This window comes from Agelaius phoeniceus, chromosome 2, assembly GCF_051311805.1.
Source record: "Agelaius phoeniceus isolate bAgePho1 chromosome 2, bAgePho1.hap1, whole genome shotgun sequence".
In the NCBI taxonomy this organism is placed as follows: Eukaryota; Metazoa; Chordata; class Aves; order Passeriformes; family Icteridae; genus Agelaius; species Agelaius phoeniceus.
In genome coordinates this window covers 64,510,490-64,525,861 of record NC_135266.1, presented here as the reverse complement: position 1 = coordinate 64,525,861, position 15,372 = coordinate 64,510,490, and the positions used below count along the sequence as shown (strand labels likewise).

General features: G+C 41.5%; 1 long non-coding RNA gene across 2 annotated transcripts in view; it reads left to right on the top strand.

The window, feature by feature from the left end:
• LOC143693354 (uncharacterized) overlaps positions 1 to 14,929 on the top strand; it is a 67,497-nt gene extending 52,568 nt beyond the window's left edge. Inside the window, exon 3 of one of the 2 annotated variants that reach the window (XR_013180936.1) lies at positions 13,372 to 14,929. This is a non-coding gene — a long non-coding RNA (uncharacterized LOC143693354). Of the gene's footprint in view, positions 1 to 6,951; positions 7,192 to 13,371 lie in introns of those variants that run through there. The other variant, XR_013180934.1, reaches the window with a different exon arrangement.
• The last annotated feature ends 443 nt before the right edge of the window (positions 14,930 to 15,372 follow it).

The window sequence follows — 15,372 nt, the reverse complement described above, 5'->3', positions numbered from 1 at the left end:
CCATGTAATTTTCTGCACACAAAATGGATGCAATTTTAAATTTTTCAGGTGCACTTTAAAATGCTGTTAAAAACCTTCATATGACTCTTTCAACATGGAATTCACTGTTCTCACTTCCACTTCTTCCTTACCTCACATCTTTAGCCAGAACCATTGAAAATACACAGAGCTCATAGAGAAGCAGCAGTGTCAGCTCCGAATCTCCATGTTTTTCTGTGTTTGAATAAAACGTTTAATGTTACTTGAGCTGGCGAGAAAGGTGGGGAGATCTGTGTGCCTTAGTTGAAATTAATGTTTTGGTTGGCTGGACAAGCTCAGGAAATTTCTGTAGTGAGCATGACGAGAGAGGATTCTTGGCAAGATGTTTTCCAACAGCTGGTACAGGTGGAGGATTAGGGGGGAAAAATGCTTAAGAGCTTTTTCCCTAAATTTTCTGCTTTGTACGTCTCTTAGATGTACAATATACTTTAAAGTCTCATACAGATCTTGTTGAAATCCATGGGTCTCTTTCCACTGGCTCAATAAGACCTGAAGTAAATGCTCCCGGTGCTGTGTTGGTTATTAAAAACATTTTGACATTCCTCCCTGCCCTCTTAAACACAGCTATTTTGGGAAGAAGTAGCAGATACTGGCCTCTCTATGCGGCCTGAACTCAGAGAAACCACCCAGGTGACTCTGGCCTTGGCCAGGACTGGACAATCTGTCAGGGTTCTAACATGGTAGGTGATGGGGCTACTTCTCCCACTGTTCCCCCCTTTCTGCATGGGTGAGGGGTGGGGGAAGAGAGGCCATGGGGGGAACAGGCCTTCAGACTGCCTGAGGGCAAAGGAGGTGTAGAGAGAGAACCAGGTTTGGATATGGTGCATTGTGCCTTGTGGGATGTGAAGGGTGGGGATGGTCCTTAGCTGGCGCCTTCACCTAAGGCTCTTTGCTAAAGAGTGCTGTAAAGTGAGACGAAAGAAAAAGTGACGTAAAGAGAGAGCAGGATTGGCCTTTAAAATTCAACATAATTTGTATATATAAGAGAGTTTCCAGCAACTGTCTTCACCCCTTTCACTCAGCAATACAGCTCTGCAACACCATAAGTGCATTCATACAGAGTATTTGGTATTTATAATTTATAGGTACCTCTGAAATATGAACATTTACTGACTCCAGAATTGCTTTTATTTAGTTCATTATGAAGGTCAGAATTATTGTAAATCTACACAAATTGAAACAGTATTTAGCATGTCTCTGATGTTTGAACCAAGTCAATAAAAACAATGATATATAGTATTTGGGTATCATTTAATCTTAGGAATCCATAGTGAGTACAAAGACCAAAATAAACTCTTGCAACACATGTCTATTCACATATTAAGATTCCCTGAGACTGTTCTACATTACTGACTTTCATATGCTTGGAAAATAAGAAAGCTTTTTCATATTCATGTTCAGTGAGTGAAAACACATCACTCAGGAGACCATCTGCTTCTCTCTGGAGTGTGGATCTTGACCTTAACACATTGGGCTGCATACAAACTCTGAGGGGGAAAGATGTATTTGGGTGCTTCAGCACACTCTTAAGAGCATAGATATTTCAATCAGTATTCAGAGGATTCAGTGTTAGTTCAGCTACCACAGCAGCCAAAATCATGGGACATTATTCAAGTCTTCATCTATCTGCTGTGGTACAAATATTCGGCCACAACCCATTTGTCATTTTATCCCAATTCATTTACACACGGCCATACCTGGGTCCCCAACAAACAGATGACAGTTTTGCCACTGACTTCCCTGTGATCGTGATTTAGCTTGTGGCAAGGAAAAGAAAAATAACAGAAGAAAAAAGAAAAAAATGAAAGAGAAAAAAAAAGAAAAAAGTAAAGAAGAAAAATAGAGGCAGCAGCAAGTCCATCTGGAGAGAGGCAAGCTGCCTGCCACCTCAGTGCCCACAGTCAGCACAGCCAGAACAAAGGACAAAGTCAGGAGAGGGGAGAAATGTGCTGTGGATATGCATGGCTTTTATCCTTCTGAGGGCTCCCCAGGTTCATGTGGTTTCACAGCACCTCCTTGGGGGTCTTCTCTGGAGGGAGCCACTTTCTCTTCCATCAATATAAATGGAAAGCTCTAAGAGGCTGCCCCACAACTTCTGTGCTCTCAGCTCCAAGTGGCTTCAGGATTAAGGTGGAGGTTTGATTAGGTTGGGGTGGAGGAAGAACTTGCCTTTAGCTCATCTTGCAGCTTGGAGAGTCAAGGTGTTTTAGCTGGTGGGGGCTGTGCATGGAGGAGGAGCACAGATGCTTATTACTTCCCAGGTTTGAGTCCTAGAAAGATATTGAAACAGGTTCCTGACAGCTGCCTCTGCTGAGGACATGCCCTCTTCTTCCTGAGTTAATACAACAGCAAAAGAGCATTTAAAGAGGAACTGGACACAACAGGAAGATGAAAGTTGCTATGATGTAGTGCTCCCATGGAGGTTCAAGGGCATAGAAATCACAGTTTACAGCACAAGCCCTGATGACCTGCAGCAAATTAATTCCTAACTCAGGGTTAGGAACCTGGGTTCCTAACTCAGGGTTCGCAAGCTGAAGCTGAGCCAAAGCAGGGTTTTCCTAGATGAGGCGGCTCTGGTGCAGGAACATACACTGTAGACAGGCCACGTAATAGCAGAAGGAGAAGTGGTAGCATCATCTGCAGAACCTTCCAGGAACTTGAAGTATCCAGGTAGCAGTTCCCTGCTGCCACATCTGCCACTGTCTAGTTACCTAAATCAGGGTAAAATTTACTTGAGGAACTTGCACTTTGTCAGGGCAAAGTTATTGCTCATGACTGCTGTGTCAGCATTGCTTCAGGTCTAGGCTGTCATTAGACTGTCTCAGGGCAAAGATACAATTCATCTGCCTTGAAACCACTTCTCTGAGCTCACAGCAGCTTGATGTGAGCTATGCACACAGTGCAATGCAGATGTAGAAGAACTTTATGAGCAGGAGAGCACAGATGAGAAAATTGGTCATTTTATCCTGACTCAGGGTGAAGGTCCAATCTAGTCCCAGAAGAAAAATTATGTGAATATACCTACTCAGTGTCAGTGGGAAAACTGCTCATAGCAGCTACCTGCTTGTACCAAGGAAAGAAGAGAATTAGAGGCAGTAAATCCACCAAGCAATGGAGTTTCTTCCCTGTATCCATGCTCAAATGAGCCTTGACTCTTTCCCAGTGTCATGAAAAGTCCCAGAGTCCCAGAGGTATTGAGGAGTGTGATCAAATCCCATACATGCATGAAATGACCACACTTTCCAAGCAGCACAAGGAAAATGATAGCAGGAAAAGCACCCTCCTCCTCTAAGTGTCAGAAAAGAAGTCACAGAAGCAGAGAGTGAATGTCTTCTTGTATGAGCATTCACAGCGGCACATGGGAGTCTAGACGAGAAGCAGCTTCAGAAAGAGAACCTTAAACTTACAGATTAAGGACACAAAAATATCTTGCAGTCTATGAGAAGCCCAAAGGGACCAAAGCATTATCTAGTAATAGGGTGAAAGGCAGCTTTCTCCTGAAAAGAAACCAAAGGAAAAAGATGAGCTGCAATGACAACACACAGCCTTTGGGAAACAAAAACTACAGACTGGAATATCAACCAACCAAGAAGACTGAGACTTCAGAAAAGTCCTTTGTGAATGAGATGGGAGAGGTTAGTGTCCCAGTGGGAGACCACTGGAAATTTTGTTACGAAAGCTGCCAGGCAATAGAGCAAGACTTGGAAGAAATCCAGTTACAAAGAACAAGGGATGGTTTGATAAAGACCCTGAAAAGTCTTGAAAACAGCACGTGGCAAGGGTCACATGCTGCTAGGCTCACAAGATGATATTTGTGGGGTGAAGTAGACAGAGCAGGAGATACTCCTAAAAGCATCTGACCAAGGGGAAGGCACAGAGGGTGTCAGTCTCAAGGAGCTTGGACATGTGGGGGAAAAAGGAATTTCTCCACATTTCAAGGCACCTCCTTGACATGGAAAGAGACTTTGGCTTTGCAAAACACCAGTACACAACCTGCCACCCCCATGCTCATAGCCAAGGCCTGAGGTGCTGCAGGAGGTGGCTGTGAAGCTGCTCAGCCGTATATGAGCACAGTGGCACCCATAGCAGGATGGAGCACCTTGCTGTCACTCCCCCAAAGGGACATTGTCAAAAAGAAAGATTGATGACAACTTTCTAGCCAATTCCCAAATCCATCCTGGTGGTAAGCAGAATAAGGCCCCAGGAAGGGTCCAGAGCCAGGTTTTTATAATGTCCTGTTCCTGACACATTATCAAAAACAGGATGGGTAAATTCAGTCAAAGACTGTGTGAATTAGTTTTGTTGATTGGGTGGCTTGAATCGATTCCAGGGGAATGCAGGTTTTTTGCCTGATTGTGCACAGGAGGGATTGAGAAGAGTCAGAACAGGCTGGAATATCTCCTTTCCCAGTGCAGCGTGCAGAGGCAGAGCCTGTCCATCTGGAGACACTCTTTACTGAGCAAACGGTAGCAGAGCATTCACATTAAATCAGAGGGACAAATCTTGGCAAGGTTGGCCTGCCCCCTCTCTCTCTGAAGTTATCTGGGCACATTAAGACTTTCAGCACTTAACTTGGGAACAGAAGAGAGAACAAATATCCAGGGGCCACAAGGGTGTGGCCGTGGGATAGAACTGACCCAAATCTTCTTGTTATTTTTGTTGCCATTGTTTTTCTATTAGTTCCTATTACAGCATGTGAAGAGTCTGCTCTCGACCCAATGGCGAAACTGGCCTCTTTTGAAAACCCAGTCCCCCATGGCTGTCAGGATTGGAAAGTTGTTGCATCAGTTAAAATTTGTCTTTTGAGTTCACAAGTTTGGAAAATTTTAGAGATGAAATGAACCAGAGCTGTTAGGGTGCGGGAAGGAGAGAGGGGAAAGAGTTAAAAAGGTTACAAAAGTGTAGATATGAAACTAAGGAAAGTTAAATATCACAAATCACATTTGATAAAATGTAAAAAGCATTCTTGTTTGGTTTCTGATTTCATTTTCCATTTGAAATTGAATTGAACTACTAAATTGTTATTGCAGGAGGTAGGTCAGAGTGTTCAAAGGAATGCAGAAAGAAATAACCTTCGGATTATAAATACTGGCATCATCAGTCATTAGCCATAGTGAGGTCTTCTCACTGCCTAGTGTGCAAATTAATTCAAAATAGATTTTGAACTTGAAAATCAGGGTGTGCTCTATTCTAAAATGACACACAGAAACATTAAAGAAAGTGACAAGATTAAAATGATGTGCAGACGGCTCCCTGTGGCCAGACCAATAGGAACATTCCACACAGAATTAGCTTAAAATTAGCCCTAGTTTTCATTCAGAGCTGGTACAGCTCAGAGTCATTAGCCACCATGCTCTGTGTCAGCTGCTGCAGGACCTGCTGAAACCTGGCTCTGGTATTTCAGCCTTCTGGCCTGCCAAGCTTCTTTCTACAGAACAGGGAAGTTTTGCAAGAAGTCTTTGCAAAATGTTGTAATAATGAAAACTTTAAAAATACGCGGCTGTTTTGCAAAACCCTTGTAACAAAGACTCCTTTGAGATCAGGTCCACACAGGCTCTACAGTTGATGTGCTACCATCAGTACTCTCAAGAGAGACATTATGCAGCCTGACTTTCCCTCCATGTCTCTCTCACCCCAGGGGTCCCCTGCCTGGACCTTGTTTCTTTCAGGCAGTGCTGCCTGCTCACATCCCTGCTTCAGTCCCTTTATTTGGGTGCCAGAAACTGCTTCCAGGGGTTAGGCACATTTGTCCTTTGGGGTGACCTCCTCATAGGGCTATTTGTCCTGCCTTGCTACTGCTGTGGCTTAAACAGGGCAAGCTGGGGCATCATTTTGGGTGAAATTTGGCTGCAGCTCAACTGAGTAATACTGAGGAAAAGAAGTCCATGAGACCTACAAACATCTGAGCAGCTGAGCCCCTGCTGCATTGATTTAGTCTCCCTCCACATGTAACAACATGTTTGCATGCTGTGAGCACTGTACAACGTGCTGCTCTTCCTGAAACCTACCTATTGGTGTTTGGCATCAAGCTAGACTCCTAGATCATGGTTACTGACGAGTGTTTAGGGGAATCCATTTTCCAAAATGAGTAGTTTATTGGGATTTGAACAGCTGAAGGGAGTTCATTGTGGCAAATTAGGTAGTGCCTGACTAGGAAGTCTGTTTAAGGTGCTTTTATTACCACAGGGAACATGGGGATTCAGTTTTTCAATGTTACAAGTATTTTGCTGAAGCAATCATTGGAATAAATAACTCCTAAATTCTCAAATGCTGGTGTCTCTACACAAGCTATATTTCCAGTCAATTTTAATGACAAAAGAAAGCTGGTCAAGGCACTACATGATGGCTTTAAGTCTTCTGGGGAAACCAGGAGGAACTTCCCACCAGTTTGAGCAGGACCTGGCTCCTCACACCCTGTGCTGCTATGTCTTTTTGCTTTAGTCTCAAAAGTGTGTGAGGCGAGAATCACAAACTTGTCAGGAAGGAATAGATAGGGAGGAACAAGCCTGTCTCAGACATCCACAGGATAAAACTCTTGTATTGCTCCTCTGTGGTTCTTCTTCAGGGTCCTGAACACAAACAAGGTAAGAATAAAGTGTGGTTTTACCTAAAAAACCCCTAAAGCCTTGTCTGGCTTAGTATCCCATCTCTAAAAGTGGTCAGATGCACTCATCAGGAGAGAGAACAGAGGAAGCATATACCATTCTCCCTCTAAATGCCCTGCTAGACTCAGCATTCTACATCCCAGGGCCTCCTATGGCCCCCAGCCAGGAGACCAGAGGACGTTGTTTTACCGAGCATTGTGGCTGACTTGAGGAGGTGTTCGACCAGGCTTTTGGGGGGGTACACACCCTGTGTAACACTGAGTTATCAGTGGTAACATTTCACTCATGGATCCTGGTTTTTTTGTAGACAGAAGACTGGAAGAGGCTCAGCTTCATCTGATCCACCACACTGCTGCTGCAGTAAGGAGTATATGACCCCCGAGAGATGTTATTCTCACCTGCTCTTGAGGCAAGCAGAGGGGAGAGCCACAGCCTCCCTAAGCAGACTGTGTTTCATCACTCTCAAAGTTGGTAATTTACTTTGTAACATGGAGCTTGAATATTCTTTGCTGCAAATTAAGCTAAATTCCCATTGACCTTTTCCTGACAGCTATTTTATTCACTGGTCTCTTTGTTGCAGTCTTTGCATTCTGGAAAATATATCACATGCCCCTTTGTCTCTTCTCCTCCAGAAAATAAACCCCATTCTTTCAACCTTTCTTTGTAGGTTATGTTTTTTAAACCTCTTTTTACTCTCTTTTGGGTTCCCATAAGGGTGTCTGCTTATTAAAATAGAAGCTTAATTTTACAAAGGTTGCTACGTTACTTGGCTCAGCAGAAAATAATAACAAAGGCTACACTGCCACTAGGAAATCCAAGATAAGATTGCAGAGTGGAGGGATAGGGTGGATCTCAAGAGATCATCCAGTCTGTTTCCTTGCACTAGGGCAAGTTCAAGTGAAACAAGAAAATCCCTTAAGATTTGTCAGGTCAATGATGACAACTTTCAGTGATGGCACGTCTCCAGTTTCCTGGCAGTCTACCCCATGGATTTTACCGTCCTTGTATGAATCTGCTGTATGTTGTTACAACTGTGAGGATTAAGCTTCTTAAAGATTTTAAAATCACATATGACTATTGAGTTCCAAACCAGAAAATAGTCTGAGTAAATAGAGGTAAAAAAAGGGATAGATTTACCAGCTGTGAAAATGAAGCCTTTTTTTCCCCCCTCTATTCCTGCAATTGATTGTTCATTTCCCTTTAACGCATTCAACTATAGTAAATGTATAAAATAAAGATGAGATAGATAGGCAACATTTAAAGACCTGGCCTAGAAATCCCGATGCATAACTTGCACTTGGCATTTTCCTGGCAGTATTTCAGCTGCAGAATAATTTTTCATGCTAAAGGTGGCAAAATGACAGAGTTCCCTGGCAAAGGTGAAATGAATTATCCCCATCCTTTGGTTTTATTGGTTCTAGCCAGATCTCACCCTAAATCAGGTAGAAAAAAATAAGATCCTCTTCCTGTCAATTCCCTACCATAGATACATAGTCAAGACTGGCAGCTGTACTGAAGGTTTCCTTCAGCCTGAAGCTCATGGCAGGTTTCTGAAGGCTGCAGAGTCAGAAGACCTTTTGAAGGTTCCAACAGGAGCTGGCTGAAAGTTTCATATAGACTCAGAATGCTCCCTTGAAAATGTGATTTTATACCACTCTTCTTTCAAGGAACAACCCTGTGCACAAGTTCACATAAGTTAGACCCTCCATCCCAAAGAGGGTCCTGTCTAAAGCTCTTCTCCTTCCCCTGTATTTATGGCAGGGTCTCAGGCCAGCAGATGCCACCTGTCCCAAGGTGGTCAGGGTGGAAGAGTACAGGCATTGATGCTGGAAGGTCTCGTGTAAGCCCTGAAAGCAGCAGTGCAGACCTTTCATGTGTGGTTGCTCTGGCTCTTGCTCAACTATTTTGTTGTTATCACTGCTCATAAACAGAAATGTTTCACTCCACAGGGTTTCCTTGCATGAATCCTGATGTCATCTCTCTCCCCTGCATATAGGCAAAAAGTTTCTACCAGGACAATCAACATGGGAGCATAGAAAAAGGGGAGTGATGAGCTTTTGCTTTAACTAAATGGGTCTTTCAAAAGCTGAAGTTAATGAAGATCCACTTAACAACTCTTCATATAGCTCTGATAAACAAAATGTTTCCAACTGGAATTTCAAAAGCTGAACATAATAATATGAACAGGGAATAAGAGCTTCCCCCTGTCAACTGGCTACTAACAAAAGAAAAATATGAGGAGTGAATACTTAAAAAAAAAGACCAACAGTGCTGTAATATAATTAAAACCATTAAAAATGCTGTACTCTGGTTTTGCTCCCTGAAGCACTATGTTATTTTTCTTTTTAAAGCTGTCACCACATTTTGATACCATAAGGAATAAACTAAATCAAGACAAACCTCCATTTCAAAGTTGGAGGATTTACTAGAAATAGTAACTTAAACTTCAGTAACTTGCAGATGATGCTCAATCAGCTGCAGCCATCAACATCTCCCTTTTAATTTGTTGACAGTAGGTATTCCTCAGGTACATAAGCAGGACTGACATGAAGGAAAGACAAATACAGAGACAAGGCCAAGAGAAAGCACCCACAGAAAACCTCCAATTTTGGAAGTTCAGAAAGGGCCCCATTCAGCAAAATGCTGAACTATAATGATCCCTATTATATGTGTAACTTAAGAATATGCAACATTGGGTTTTTTTCATTTGGCAGCCCTGCAGACAGAGGTAAGACAACCTTCCTGTCCCTTGCTATCATATTCCAAAATTTTCCTGATGCTATGGAGATGATGTAATTCTGACACTTGAGCAGAGATTCCAGTTGCCAGCAAACTGCATGGGGCCACTCTTCTGCTAGAGACATAAAAGTATGAAACAGGGGTTGTAGGACTGAGCTATCTCATGCATTTACCTCCTCTACTTTTCTTCTTGAGGAAAAATGCAGTCTACTGGCATTGGGAATGGGACTAGAGGGCAATGCACAAAGCAGTGAATGTTCATAAATTATTTCAAGGAATGTGCATTTATAAAATTTTAAGCCATAAAATAATAATAATAATAATAATAATAATAATAATAATAATAATAATAATAATAATAATCCATTAATAAAGTATAAAATGTACAAACTAAGTTCCTAGCTAGTCAAGCAAAATTGTCAGTTATCATTTTTGAACCTTGTGAAAAAAACAGATTACTTAGGAAACTCAGTCAACCTCTACCCCACCAGCTTCTAAAAACTCAAAAAGCAAAGCTAGAAAGTTGAGTATGCACTAAGAGCAGATTTCTCACTGAACTTGTGTCTCTACACTGTAACCCAGACAAGCAACACTGGACACCCCAGCTGTTGTCTTCACAAGAGTGAACCGGACTGTTACTTGCACCACTCTGCAGGGCCTTGGGGCATTGCAGAGCTGGGATCTGGATGCATCAGATCCTGCAGAAACTCTTTTTAAGATCTGAAGATGCAAACTTCTCCTTTCTCATCCTATACCCTCAGGAAAATAAAGATACAAGGAAATGTAAGAAATATGCTGTGAACAACTCTTTCAATGATGGGGGACATGGGACACAGTATTGACATGACTGTATAGTCACAATATATTCAGTGTATTGTTAGGGGATAGAAGAATAGTTGCAAAAATAATCTTTTCAGTGTGGTCAATTACAATAAATTGGCTACATTTCAGTAAACTATGCTGCAGAGTTGTGTTTTGCAGAGAAGGTTTATAATGTTGCTGGTAGTGTGCTAGAATAACAAAACAGGAATGAATGTTGCTGTTCAGGTGGAATATAGCTCATAAAATGTTGTCTTCACCATTTCTTTACCTTATGAACCAAAACCAAATTGTTTACCACAAGCTCTTGGTACACTGTGCCCTAATTTTACTCAGTTTGTTCCAGCAAATCATTGGTAGAAGAGAGACATTGTTGATCCAAGGGCTTCGTACTGATTCCAAGCTGACAATATGAAGACAAGTTTCTAAGTAATACAAATGATCCCTGGCACCAGCCTAGGAGTCAAACACAACATACTGTCTCAGCTGGAGATTTCCAAACCTGCCCACTGAATCCTCAGAGGGCACATTTGCTCTCTGCTATGTCATGTTGAACCTTTCAGCTGCATTCAAGTGCTTGCACATAAGATCTCCAGAAGGAAACATCTTCCTTCGCTTTTTTTGTTTCCTACCACCCTGTTTTCAGTGACATCTGGACCTTTCAGAGGAGGACAAGAATATTCCACCTTTAGGAGAAAATCTCTTGTCTTGACATCACCAATTTTAACAGGAAAAGGCCTGGAAAAGGCACCCAACTGGATTTGAGACCAAATCCTGAAAGCTGACTTCTCTGGCCTAGTGCTGGAGAGGAACTTCAGCCATTACTTCTTCCATAGGGATAAATCTCCAAACAGTGGTAAGAAAGGCAGGACCAAGGATTTTTTCTCAGGGAAATAAGGTACTAAAAAGAGTTCCTGGTAAAAGAGTCTAGCAGAGCACTTTGTGTCTCTTCTGACCACAGATGAAATGATGGGGCCAGATGTGTCTCATGGGCCACTGACTAGAAAAACTGGTTGTGAACCTTCCTTGGATCAACATGAAAGAGACCTAAGGTTACAGAGTACCAAAGCTGCCAATAGATGAGACCCTTTGATGTTTTTTATGAACATAAAAATGGACAGAAACATTTTTAATTTTGCATTAGCATCTTCTGTTGTGTGGGTTTTTTTCCAACTGACTCTGTGATTGTTGATATTAATTAAGTGAATGATAGATTATTTTCTAAAGGCTATAATTTAAACCAGTAGTTGAATATAGACTAGAGTGTAACATTCTTCAGCTCAAACCACAAGGTATGCAAGCTGGGAATGAACTCTATTTCTTTCCTGTTGAAGGACAGATTAAATATTTTTTATTAATTCTAATGCTAGCAAGGAAAGTAAGATCCCCATTTTTCCTTCAATTTCTCTCTACACTTAATTGATGTATTCTACCAAGCTGTCAAGCTGCTTTTAAAACCCATTCTTTTTCATGGAAATATTATCCTCCTTTTATTAGTTTGAGTTGATAAATGAATCAAGAGCCTTTGAGGTATTGTGCACTGTCAACGGAATACATCTTTCAGATGCATCCACTGCAACAGAGCTGAAAAAATATATATCATGAAACACTTAATAAAAAAGATACACAGATTTGTCTTTTACAAGATCATGGGACTTGAGTATATCTCCAGGGAGGAGTTCCAACATGAGAAAGAAAATACATAGTTCAAAAGCCCATGTTTTCAATTTGCGGCCACATGGTTTAAATTATCCCTGTATTTATTAAGGGCGCTAAATGGGCAGCTTGACTTAGGGGAAAGGGTCATTCAAGTTGAGAATAGTCATGTTTAATCCCTCAGCTAGCTGCAGGTTAAATTTACTTTAAAATGCTGAATATTCTTTACATAGTGTGTGTTAAAATACCACATGAGACACAGCTGGAGGGTTTTTGCCATTTATTGTTGGTTTATTTGAGTTTTGGGGATTTTTTTACTTTTGTATAGCTGCATTAGACAACAATAAAAGCTTTCTATTGTAAACAAAAATAGAAAATTGTTGAACACCTATTGTGGCAGCACAGCATTGTCATATATATGCCATACTAAACTTATCATATTGCCACCCCTTGTACTTAAGTTTTACACATATGTGTGCACAGTGTTTTGTGGTCAGCTCATAATTTCCTTGGTACTCAATGTTGTACATTTTCATATAGTTGGAAACCCCCCCAAAAAAAAAGTAGTGTAAGATGTCTTTTCTGCTTTGTTGCTGAGGCCTTGAGATAGTAAGTTTTTGCATATTGCATGTACTTGCATGTGAACTTGCTTGCTCTGCATTTCAGGAGGGAAAAAAAGAAAATTAACCAAAATCCAAAAAGCAGAAATTAGACCAAACAAAAGAGCATTTCCAAATGGACCAGCAATATGAAATTTTAAGATTTTAAAGATTTTAAAGATTTTAAAGATGAAAATAAGTAGCTAATGATTATCAAGGCAGTTTATCATAACCTTAATATTCTTTTATATTGGTGGTTTGCCCACAGACATGCTCTGGTGAGAATCGAACATTTCTTGTTCTATCTGTCTCTTAACTGACGCAGATAATCACCTGGATTTTGTTCATGAGATGAGAATTGATAGTTGCAAACATCCAAAAGCCCCACTGTGTTTGATTCAGAGCTGAGATTGTTGCTTTTGTTCTTCAGTTGGGCTGAAGCAGAAGGCTGTGGAAACTGGGATGGCCTGGGTGCTCACACCCAGCTTCAGTGTCCGAATGTTTTCAAGGAGAAAAAAAGCCAAATCCCAACAACCAGAACACAGAGGATTTCTGACCAAAGTCATGTCTAGAGTCACTTTTAAATTCAAATAAATATTTGTGGGAAAACTGCTTTCCCTATTCTCCTAGCACTCATAATTTAATTATAGTAGCCGCCAGGCATTCTTAACTTTTGTGACCAGAAGATCACTCTGGGTCTCAGTGACCTTGGCTGTTTTAATAGGGTAATATTTTCACAAGGATGAAATGTTCTTGAATATATATCTTAAATGTACTGGTGTTTGCAGGCATTTCTCAGCAGATCTGACCTGAAGTGCAAACATAATTCTTTTGTTTCACCTAGAGGTTTATTGACAAACTCCAGAGATAACGTGTTCCTCTTCCATTTGCTGAATCTCACTCTCTGTGAGAAGACAAAGATGCTGGTATTCTTCCTTTGAGCCCTCCATCATCACTGGGAGTCTGAGCCAAAGGTCTGAGCCCGGGAGCCTTTGAAAATCATCCAGTGGCCACACATCTAAACATGAAGAGAAACAAGAGGTAATGAAAATGAGCAAGAGAGAAAATGGGTAAGAACTCAAACCTTTGGGGTTTTTTCCAAGATATTTTAGTGTAATATTTCATATAAAATTGCTCCTAGAGTTCATTGCAAACATTTGTCAACAAAGCTCAATGAAAAATCCCAGGCAGGTGGGAATTAGTATTCTGAAAAGGCCATTCTTTCACTAACACTTTAAGCAATAGTTGTGAAATGAAGGAATTAAATCATCAGCTCAAGAAAGATGTAGTAGCCCAAATCTCTGCATTCTTTCGTTGGTGAACAGTCTTCTCTTCTACCCTCATTCAATGTCACTTTTGCCCAGATCTTTTGCCCACAATCTGTTTTATCAAACCAAAAAAAATGTCATCTATTAAGACCTTGAGATTATGACCTATGGCTTGTTTTTCCATTTTGGATCATGCAAATGCAAATCTTTAACTTTATCACAGAATCAGAGGAGCATAGGATGGTTTGGATTGAAAGGGGCCTTAAAGATCATCTAGTTCCATCCCCGGTCCCATTAGCGAGGACACCCTTCACTAGACCAGGTTGCTCAGGGCCTTGAACACAGGGTGATGGGGCATCCACCACTTACCCAGGCAACTGGTTTCAGTACCTCACCATCTTCATAGAGAAGTATTTCCTCCTGATATCTAATTTAAACATATTCTCTTTCAGTTTACAGCCATTCCCTAATACCAGTCCCTGAGGAATGTGACCCATCACTGCTCTCTGCTTGGACGTCAAACTGTTGACCACAATTCTTTAAGTATGACCAACCAGCCAACTCCTAATCACTGGGTGGTCCATCCATTAAATCTATATCTCTCCAATTTAGAGGCAAGGATACCATGCAGAACAGTGTCTATTTCTTTGTACAAGTCCAGGTAGATGACATCAGTTTCTCAGATACTTTTGGCAGGAGATAAATGTTTGCCTCTTCAAACCAGGAGACCTGTCACTGTGCTCAGAGCTTGACTTTAAATTCCTTGAGTCACATCTCATGAAGATTTCAGGATGCCTGAGTTTTCTCCCATGTTCCTAGGTAATATAACCCCATATTTAATGTGCCACTTAAAAGCCAAAGTCATTAGTTTAACATACATGTTCTGTTACTAATTCAAGTATGTAGGTACCCCAAGTGCCATATAAACTTGTATTTAAGGTTAACTAGGTTATCTTGACTTCCCTACCTAGAGATGAGGTCAAACTGGCCCCATAACAGTAGTGTAAAAGCATAGTCCTTCTGGGTAATAAGAAAGCAACCACACCTACAAGGTTATGACTAATATTTTTAACAAGGATCTTCTATTCAACTTATTTTCTCTTCAGATGGTTTGTGAAGGGTTGACAGCAATGCATCTCATACTACCTTGCTGGATTGCAGCTTTTTTTTAGCAAAACAGGTAAATATGCAAGGTGCCACAGTTCAGCATTTTGAGGGCTATACAGTTTGTTTCCTGAAATGGTCATGAGAGCAGGGGTTGAGCAGGTCTCTACTGAGCACAGACCCAGTGCAACCAAAAAAGATTGTTCATCCATGGGCTGAGGCCAATTGGATGAGATTCAACAAGGCCGAGTGCCGGCTCCTGCACTTGGTTCACAACAACCCCTGCAGCCCTAAGGGCTTGGGGAAGAGTGGCTGCAAAGCTGCCCTGCAGAAAATTACCTGGGGGTGCTGGTCAACAGCAGCTGAACATGAGACAGTGTGTCCAGGTGGGCTGAAGAGCCAATGGCATCCTGGCCTGTATTAGAAATAGTGTGGCCAGCAGGACCAGGGCAGGGATTGTCCCTCCACACTCATCATTGGTGAGGCCATACCTTGAATCTTGGTCCAGTTCTGGGCCTCTCAGTTCAGGAAGGACATTGAGGT